The sequence below is a fragment of the Callospermophilus lateralis genome, chromosome 5, assembly GCF_048772815.1.
Source record: "Callospermophilus lateralis isolate mCalLat2 chromosome 5, mCalLat2.hap1, whole genome shotgun sequence".
NCBI classification, from domain to species: Eukaryota; Metazoa; Chordata; class Mammalia; order Rodentia; family Sciuridae; genus Callospermophilus; species Callospermophilus lateralis.
In genome coordinates, this window is record NC_135309.1 from 28985327 (window position 1) to 28995266 (window position 9940).

Here is a 9940-nt window from a genome sequence, read left to right on the forward strand (position 1 = left end):
AGCATGTATTTCAAAGCTTTGAGAAATCTCACTTTGTTAAGTCCTGTATTTCTCAAACTTGCTTGTCCACAGAATCCAACTTTGATAGAACAATTAAAGCCTTTGTAAGTAGTGTTTCACAGAACACATTTTTGGAAATACTATTTTGGAGCACGAGATAAAGAAAAACATAGCAGAGCACCTCTGCTCTTGGCCAACTCTGTTAACTGCCATCATTTCCAATCTGAACTCTTCTTAATTAAAAACAAAAAGAACCTCTTCTACTTCACTGTACTATCTGTGAACATATCACTTTGCATCATACCTTGATTATGGCACCCCAACAAGATTCTTCACAAAGTGTCAGTTGATCTGCATTTTCAACAAAAAGAGGCATAACCTTATTTGGAAAAATGAATTATTTTTTTCTAAGCAAAATGGCTTTACAAGGGGCTTTGAAGGGCCCCTTCCATATGAATGTCTCTCTATGGCCTTTGCTTGTCTGGTTATCCAAGGTCAAGGAATCTCAGTGCTAAAAACAAACTATAACCTCAATGGTTTCTCATTATAAATCCAACTCATTTAATTAATCTACAGGCCATAATGAAGCTCAGACTCATTTAATCAGAGCCATTATAAACAACAGCAGAATCACATTGCCAAACTCAAAACTATAAACCAGCATGGCTTCCATTCGTTCCATTTGTGAGCAAATATTTTAAGTCTATTTTGTATCAGGAATTATCCTGATACAATACTAAGTTCAAAGTAGTCAAAGAAAAATAATCCAGGGTGAAGAAACTAACTAGGAGGAGTCTATAGCAAGCAGAGTCATGCTCAACTGAGAGATTATTTTAATGAAAAAAAAATCTATAAAATCTTTCCTCAAACAAGAAAGCAACCAGGGTATTAGAAAAACTTGGGGTGAGAATTCAGAGAACGATTTTGCTTAAACCTGGATACTTGTTTGCAATTCCACAACAACAACAACTACATTAAATTCCTCTTTTGCTGAGCAGACCCAGAGAGTTGTTCTCGAAGTCAGGACCACTCTGGGAGTCGCTTAGATGGCTGCTCTCCTGTGGCCTCATTAACTGACTCGTAAGGTACACACTGGAGCGGTGCCCTAGATTCCCACACACCAACTCTGACATTTATAAAGCACTTTCAGTCCCGACAAGATGAAAAACTCAGGATTCTTTCAAATCTCATAATAACTCCCAAACATCCCTGGTTGAGGCTAAGAAAACTGAAAGTGATAAAGCACTTATTAGATTAAAAGAGAGAGAGAGAGAGAAACTTGGGGGCTATGGGCTCACTTCCTTCTCTCCTGCAGAAGGTAGCATTCATTTAATTTTAATAACACATTTTCCCCTTAGAAAACCACCTGCTGTGTTCCTTCTTATCTGGTATTCATTTACAATGGCCATGGTCCTAGGATATTGTCAACTTTATCAATATTCTGTGGTTTCCCTGTTCAACTATCGATTTCCAAACCAAACCTCCTATGGTTATGCTTTAATGTCAACATAAGACATCTTGGCACCATGTGTCGATTGAGCCTTGCTCAAGGCTACAGGAGAGTGAAGAAGGATTTCTGCATATTTTGCTGAGACTGTGGCAGGCTGCAGTGTGCACAAATGTGATACTCTCTATTCCTTTGTTTTTCAAAATATCAAATAAACCATTTTTTGAATATTCATAACTGAGCACATTAAAATGGTGCACAAGGATGCCATGTTTCATTGTTATGGTTTAGATATGATGTCCTCCAAAAGCTCATGTGTGAGACAAGGTTTGGGGGAGGAATGATTGGGTCATATCCTTAACCTAATCAGTGAATTGATTCCCTGATGGGATCAGCTGAGTGGTTACTGGAGGCAGGTGGGATGTGGCTGGAGGAAGTGGTTCATTTGGGGTGGGGCAAAGGGACATATATTTTGCATTTGGAGAGTGTAGCCTCTCTCTGTTTCCTGATTGCCATGTGAGCTGCTTCCCTCTGCCACACTCTTGCGCCATGTTGTTCCTGCCTCACCTGCAGCTCTGAGGAATGGATCCAGCTCTCTATGAATTGAGACCTCTGAAACCATAAGCCATTAAATAAACTTTTCCTCCCCTAAAATTGTTCTGGTTGGTTCTTTTAGTCACAGCAGTGAAAAAAAAACCTGACCAAAACATTCATCATACTGTTTTTTTTTTTTAATTTGGCCCAAAACATAATGCATTCAATTTGCCATTTCTAAATGTAGAGTTCAAAAGTGAAAGCATATTTGCCTTGTTGTATAACAGATCTCTAGAACATTTTCCTCTTGGAAAACTTAAACTCTCTATTAATAAATCATTTATTTCTCCTTTCCTTCCTTGGCCCTTGGCAACCACCTTGCTACTTTAGGTTTCTGTGATTCTGACCGCTTGAGATACTTCACATGAGTGGAATTTTTCCTTTCTGACAGGCTTATTTTGCTTGGCAAAATCCTCTTGAGTTTCATCTGTGTTATCGTATGGGCCATGGTTTCCTTTTGAAAGGTTGCTTCATATTCCATGGTATTACACACTGCATTTTGTTTATTCACTTACCTGTCAATGGGCATTTGGGTTGCTTCAACATATTAAAAAAAAAAGTCATTGTGGAGAATACAGATGTACAGATATGTCTTTGAGATTCTACTTTGGGGATTCCTGCTTTTCTTCCATGTTTTCTTCTGAGAGCTATATAGCTTCACATCATACAGAGAGGTCTTGATTTTTTTAAATAAGAACCTAGAAGTGGGATTCCTGAATTGTATGTGAATTCAATAATTAATTTTTTGATGCCTCTCCATGCTGGATTTCATAATAGCAATAGCCCTTTACATTCTCACCAATATTCTTCAAAGGTTCTAATTTCTCTACCACTTAACCAGTGCTTACAATTTTTTTGCTTTTATGGCACCCATGCTAGTCAGTCTGAGATGATATGTTTTGGCTATATTTATCTTACGATGTTGAACACATCATCATAATTTTCTGACCATCTCTATGTCTTATTCAGAAAACAAGTCCTTTGCTCATTTTTAAGAGGTTGTTTTGTTGCTGTTGCTGAGTTGTAGAATTCTTTAATATATTCTGTATACTAATCCCTGATGAGGTTTGTGATTTGCAAATATTTTCCTCCTTCCATAGATTTCCTTTTCACTCTGTTGATCATCTCCTCTAATGGAGAGTTTTTACATTCAATGTTCTCTAATTTACCCACTTTTGCTTTCATCATCACATCCATGAAATCTCACCAAATCCAGTACCCTGAAGCTTTTTTGTTTTGTTTTCTAATGAGAGTATTATAGTTTTACATTTTATATTGAGGTCATTTTTTCAATAAATTCTTACACGTGGTATAAGGTAAGTGTCCAACTTCTTTATTTTTTCACATGGATAACTACTTTCCTAACAATTTTTTTGAAGAAACTGTCCATTCCACATCATGTAATCTTGACCTCTTTCTCAAAAACCATTCTACTGTATATGCAAGAATTCATGTCTGAACCTCTATTCTGTTCCACTGGTTTGTGCAATCATCTTTGTCAGTGGCACAATATCTTGATAATCGATGTTTTTCAGAATGTCTTGAAATAAGGAAGTCTGAGTCCTCTGCTCTGCTCTTCTTTTTTAGCATATTTTGGTTATTTGGTGTCCTTTGACATTCCATATGGATTTTAGGATTTTTTTTCTAGAATGAATACTATTGTGATTTTGATAGGGATTGGATTGAGTCTGTAGACCACTTAGGCTGTCTGGACATTTCATGACATGAAGTACTACAATGCACAAGCATGAGGCACCTATTTGTATTTCTTGATTTCTTTTGCATTATATTATGTTAGACTATATTAAAGGGCCTTTGGTAGATTCCTAGAACATCAATGCTAAACGAAAACATGTGGATATTTTACTCTTTCACTTGAGGCCCAGACCTGAAGTTCATGAAGCCTGGGGATGGGTGAAAAGATCAAATGCATTTCTTATTTGATGAGTCATTATTTACTCGGCACAAAATCATCCAATACCTATCTGGTACTGGCAGTATTGCAGCAAAGTTGAGAAAAGGCACTGCCTTCGTGAAATTTATAGAAAGCTCAATATTAATGTCAATCCAATGTCATTGTTTCAAGAAGAAAGGAATCAAAGCATGATGAGGAAATTTGCCAAAGGCAAGAAAGCCCAAAGACGGCAACTGCATTTAAGTTGAGACGTCTCCAGATTCACATCAATCCTCCTTTTCCTTCTACAGTGACACTATTAACTATGCACCTTGAGGTTGAAACACCTATAGTTTCCAGTTCTTCAGAGCCAAGTAAGTGTGAGGCACCAGGTAAGGGGCTTTGCCTGCCTCATTTAATTTATCCCTTCCAAAATCTATCAGGTAGATGCCATTTTTGTTCTTGTTTTTATGTTTGTGGATATATATTTTTAGTTGTAGATGGACAGAATCCCTTTATTTTATTTTTCTTTATTTTTATGTGGTGCTGAGGATCTTTTCCTTCATTTTCATAAAATAAGGACCAAATGCCTATAAAATGCCTAGCACACACTAGGCAAGTGCTCTACCACTGAGCCACAACCCCAGGCCCAATTTGTGTTATTGTTGGCTGGTTATGAGCCAGTAGACATAGAACCTCTTTGGACCTCAACTTGCTCTTCTGATATTGAAGTGACTTGACAACATAAAGGAAACCAAGCTCTCGATTCATGGAAGTGACAAGGTGATCTAAAGTTAGGTACTAAAAAAATATTTATCAATCCAGGTGTAGCCCCAGCAGGCAGAAGGTTCAGGTTCATGCAGCATTTTCATGGAGGTAGAAAGGGATGTGTGTGTGTGTGTGTGTGTCAAGGAGGTGCAGTAACAGGGTGTTTTGGTTGACTTTTTCACTGCTGTGACTAAAAGACATGACCAGAACAACTGTAAGGAAGGAAACATTTATTTGGGGGTTCACAGTTTTAGAGGTCTAAATCCATAGATAGGTGGCTCCATTCTTTAAGGCTCAAGGTAAATCAAAACATCATGGCAGAAGTGTGTGTCAGAGGGAAGCAGCTCATAGGATGGTCAGGCAGCAGAGATACTCCACTCTTCAGATACAGAATATGTACACTAAAGCTATGGCCCCAGGGACCCACCTTCCCCCAGCCACACCCTACCCACCTTCAGTCACCACTCAGTTAATCTCATCAGGGGATTAATTCACTGATTGGGTTAAGACTCTCATCAGCCAATCATTTCTTCTCTAAACCTTCTTGCACTGTCTCACACAGGAGCTTTTAAGGGACACCTCACATCCAAATCATGCAGCGGGGTATATGCCACTCTTTCCCCATCCACATAGATGATTGTTATTAAAATGTTATTGGCGGTAAAGTTCTCATTCAGAACACATCTTACTCAATATGTCTCCAGTTGTTCCTCTAACATTTGAAGCACAGAAGATGACTCTGTCGTATCTCAAATAAAAAAAAAGATACTACAAGAGATTTCCCAGTGTTGCCCATTAAATCCTGATAAGAATTATTTGAACCATTTGCCTCCATAAACAACCAAGAAGGAATGATCAGTTCTTTCCATACCGCCACTGTCCATAGAGTCATTTCTGAGAGGGATGAGGATCAAGGGAAAGGGGTAAGGACACCGGAGTCAGAGTCAATACAAATCCCCACTGAACCATTCCCCCACTGTGTCACCAACCATTGCCACATGATTACTTTTCTACACAGCAGGGGACATAATAATACCTATTTCAAAAGACTGCTGGGAAAATTAAGTGACTTAATAAACACAGAATGCCAAACCCAATGTCTCACAATTCAAGCACTCAGCGAATTATTATTATTGAATGAAAGGGGAAAAAAAACATTACTTTCATTTCTTATAGGAATACCAAAAATAATCATCTACACAATTCCTGCAAGGCCACATTTCTACTTGGACTTGCTCCAAGAACTGCCAGGCTACTTATCTCTCCTGTGCACCTGCCCTTATTGATAAAGATAATCTTTTATGTTTCCTTTGTTCTACACACACTTGGTGTCCTAAAAATGAGGGAAAGAATAAACACAGTTGTGAGGCAGAAAAGAACAGATGTTGGCAACTCTCAACACGAGGATATCTACCTGAATTTTAATATTTTGGCTATATTTATAAAGGGAGTATAATGGAGAGCGGGGGTTGGAAGGATAGGCCCTCCCTCTCTTCTCCTTCTAGGGTGATCTTTAAAGTAGGTGAAGTGATGGAGAGGTTAAATAGCTTGATTTAACCATCCTCCAATATATACATATATCAAAACATCACACCCTAACACATTGTTTGTCCATTTAATAAAAAATTTAATGAATAGGGAAAAAACTAACATAAAGGGAAACAGTATCCAGAGGAAATCAAAACCAACATGCTCGAGTAACAGGTATAAAAACAATCACATATGATTAATTTCCAATCAAAAGAACAAATACAAGCCCAAATCCTCATGGCTTTTAGCTTAAAATTCAGAGAATAATATGGTACTTTATCCTATTTTGGGCCTTTGTTTTCTAGGCTCCCTGTCTTAATTACTCACTTTTATAGCTTGGGATCTCTTTCAACCATAGTTCAGCTTTAGAAGCCAAGTTGGTTAAATACACATGTGCAAGTACGTGCACACACACATCCACACACACACATTCAGAAATAAAAATGAAAACTAATTCTAAATTATTAATAGAGATTTAATATGTGGGTACAATGAGAAATTCAATAAACATTTTTTTTTAAAGTAACCAAGAGAGTCCTGCTACTTAGATGAGAAAACCATTTAAAATTCTTTCTGTTATTTTACAGTAATCAGAGAGGATTACTCATTCACCAAAACACAATTACTAGAAGGCCATTTTGGTAACAGGTTAAAAAATGTCACTATACTTTGACCCTTTAATGGCAATTTCAGGCAAATTTTCTAAGGGAACCATTAAAAATGTATGAAAAAATGTATTTGCAAGGTTTCAAAGGCTTTATTTTCATATGGGACAATTAGAAACAGCATAACTAGTTGACAAGATGGGATTAATTAAATAAGAAATGGCTGATAAGAAACATTCAGTGGCAGAATGATTAAAGCAGGTAAGGTGTTAATAACAGATTAAGCACAAAGGCAGAATAAAAAGTGCTGCAAAATCCATACATCATTTTAATAAAGCAATTGCAGAATATTCTCACATAAATGCAAAGTGAGTGGAAGAGTTTAGCCATGGTTCAGTGTGCTAAGGAGTTTAGTTTAGTGTGCTAAGGAAGCCTTATTCCCAAAGACCTAAAGTGTATGTTATGTCCCTAATCATGTCCAGTCTTTTAGATGTAATCTTTAATAATGTATTCATAGAATTGAGTACACAACATGTATCTTTGCTCACTTTCCTTATGCTGTAAGTGCTGTTTGGCTGCAGATCAAGCTGTGAAAGAGACATCTCCAACTTCCTTGATGATCAATGATTTTTCCCCAAGTTATATGGAACTTGTGACCAACAAGTTGTGTTTTTAGCATCAACAAGTTTATGGTTTGTTTTTTCTTCTTTTCCTTCATTTTCATAAAATAAGGACCAAATGCCTATAAAATTAAAATTGATATAAATCAAGCTTATGTAAAGGTGGTGATACCGACAGGATGGATCAGTTAGCTGGTAGACAGTGAGAGGACATTCAAGTTGGTTGATATATAAAGTCTGTTTCTAGCTTGTGAAAGATAATTTGTGGTCTTAGGAGCAAAACTAAACACAGGGTGGAGATGGACTATCAAAGTCAAGAACATCTTGATATGTGGGCATAATAGTCAAGGCCACTTAATTATTTTAAGGGATGAAATTTAATATAGAGAAATGGGTGAAGAGATACAGAACTGGAGAGACCAAGGGAAATTGTAACATGTCACAGAGGCAGTGACTGGACTGTGGATATAGCTCCTAGGGATGCAGGAACATATGAATGGAATTAGAATTATTAGAACTCAGAAGCTCCAAAATGGTACCCAGGTACCTGGGGCTTAGACTTCTGGGAGAGGCCCTGCTTTACTGGCATTCCTGCCTTCAGACATTAGGAAAGGAAAGGCCCCGTCAGGCGGAAGCCCACCCCCATAAAGAGATGATGCCATGATTTTCACCATGGGAGTGTGAGCAGTAAATGGAAACTGACCCTAATCAATATAGAACACCCGCCCCATGCCTCTGGCAGTGAAGCCTTGCTGAGGTTCAGGTACCAGCATAATGAGCAAGCACCAACAGCAGTTCCCCTGGCTAGCCTGCCATCTCCCAGTTTCCCTCTACTCCCTTAGTGGGTGAGACCAATCAAGCAATCCAGCACAAACTTGGTTCGCTTGAGGAGCACCAGCTATAAATAACATCATAAAGCAAGTACATAGGAATATCTTCTGACTTGAAGAGCAACAGCTTACCCAAAAAGAAATGATGTGCACATGTATTCAGAGAAAAAAAAATAGTCATAATATATATGCTAACATGTTAACAGTGGGTATTCCTGGATGGTGGGAGGAGATGGGGAACAATTTTATTCTCTAGGTGCTTTTCTGCACCTAGAATTTTCAAATTATTCTGCAAAAAAATAAGTCAAAACGGTTTTCTTACATTATACAAAAGAGCTGACTTCTGATTAAAAGAATTTTAAATGATATCATCCAACATTCAGCTGTGAAAGCCAGTGGTAAATTTGTAGGGCTTTTTAGAGTGAAATTTCTCATTTACACTAATTTCCCTAATGACATCAAGAATAAAACCCCAACTCCTGTTTACCCAGCTAAACAATGATTAATGTGAAGCATATGGAAGCATGCTGGAAGAATAATGAATAGTTCTCTCTGTTTGAACCTGGTAATGGTTGTGTGAAACATGCTAGCTCAGGGTTTAAATAAGGCAACTACATCAAAACCAAATATGAATCAACTGGTTAAAAATAAAATGGCAACACCATCTACACTGAAGTGGAGTAGAATAACTGTTGGAGGAAAAAGTATCCCCTAAAGAACATTAACATTTAACAATAATGAATGGTACCTTATTATATACCTGTGGCTTGCTTCAGTTTTCCTCAAAGCTTGAGGATTGCATTCAATGTCACCACCACATGCATCATCACCAATACCATCAATACAGCTATTATTCATTAAGCTCTGACTATGCGCTCAATATGTGCTATATGCTGGCCTGACTGTATTCCTCACAACAACCCCATGGCATTTGTGTTATTCCATTTTTGAATTCAGAAAACTAAGCCATAAATGGTTTAACTATCTTGCTCAAGATTAGATATAGTGTGAAGGCAAAGCCAAGATTTCAAAGAAGCATAACTCTTAAGGGCATCTATCTTTATCATATGATATTATATAATTAATAACTTTAAGGCATTCTATAGCTAATCAATTTAATTTCTACTATATTGTTAAGCACTTCAAGGTATTACATTAACTAATTCAAATTTTTATTATTTATTTGGCCATTGAGTTACTTTTTCTGTAGCTCAGATATATAATAGCTTAAATTCCTAAAATAGAATTGGGTTTTCCCCACAATTTTTATCATTTAAATTGCAAAATGCCTTATAATTTACTAACCATAAGAAAAATAACAAAGTTTCACGTATGATAATACTGTTTCACAGAGTGTCCAATGTGCAATTAATTTATTTTAAATAATTAAGTTTATTTAAATTTTTAATTGCTCAGGGAAAGGTCTGTCTTTAATATATATGACCCTACCTACAGTTGCTGCTTGCTGTCCTATAATTGTGATAGGAGCAAATCCCGAGGCTGTAGTTAGGGCTGGAATGTCAATGACATGAGTGTGCCAGGTTTGCCTCCCACAGCCATCAAAACCAGTCCCTGAATTCCTTCCCATGGACCAGTAAACATAAACATCTGTTGAGAGCCACAGCCGAGGGGGCCCCAGCAAACTTTCAGAC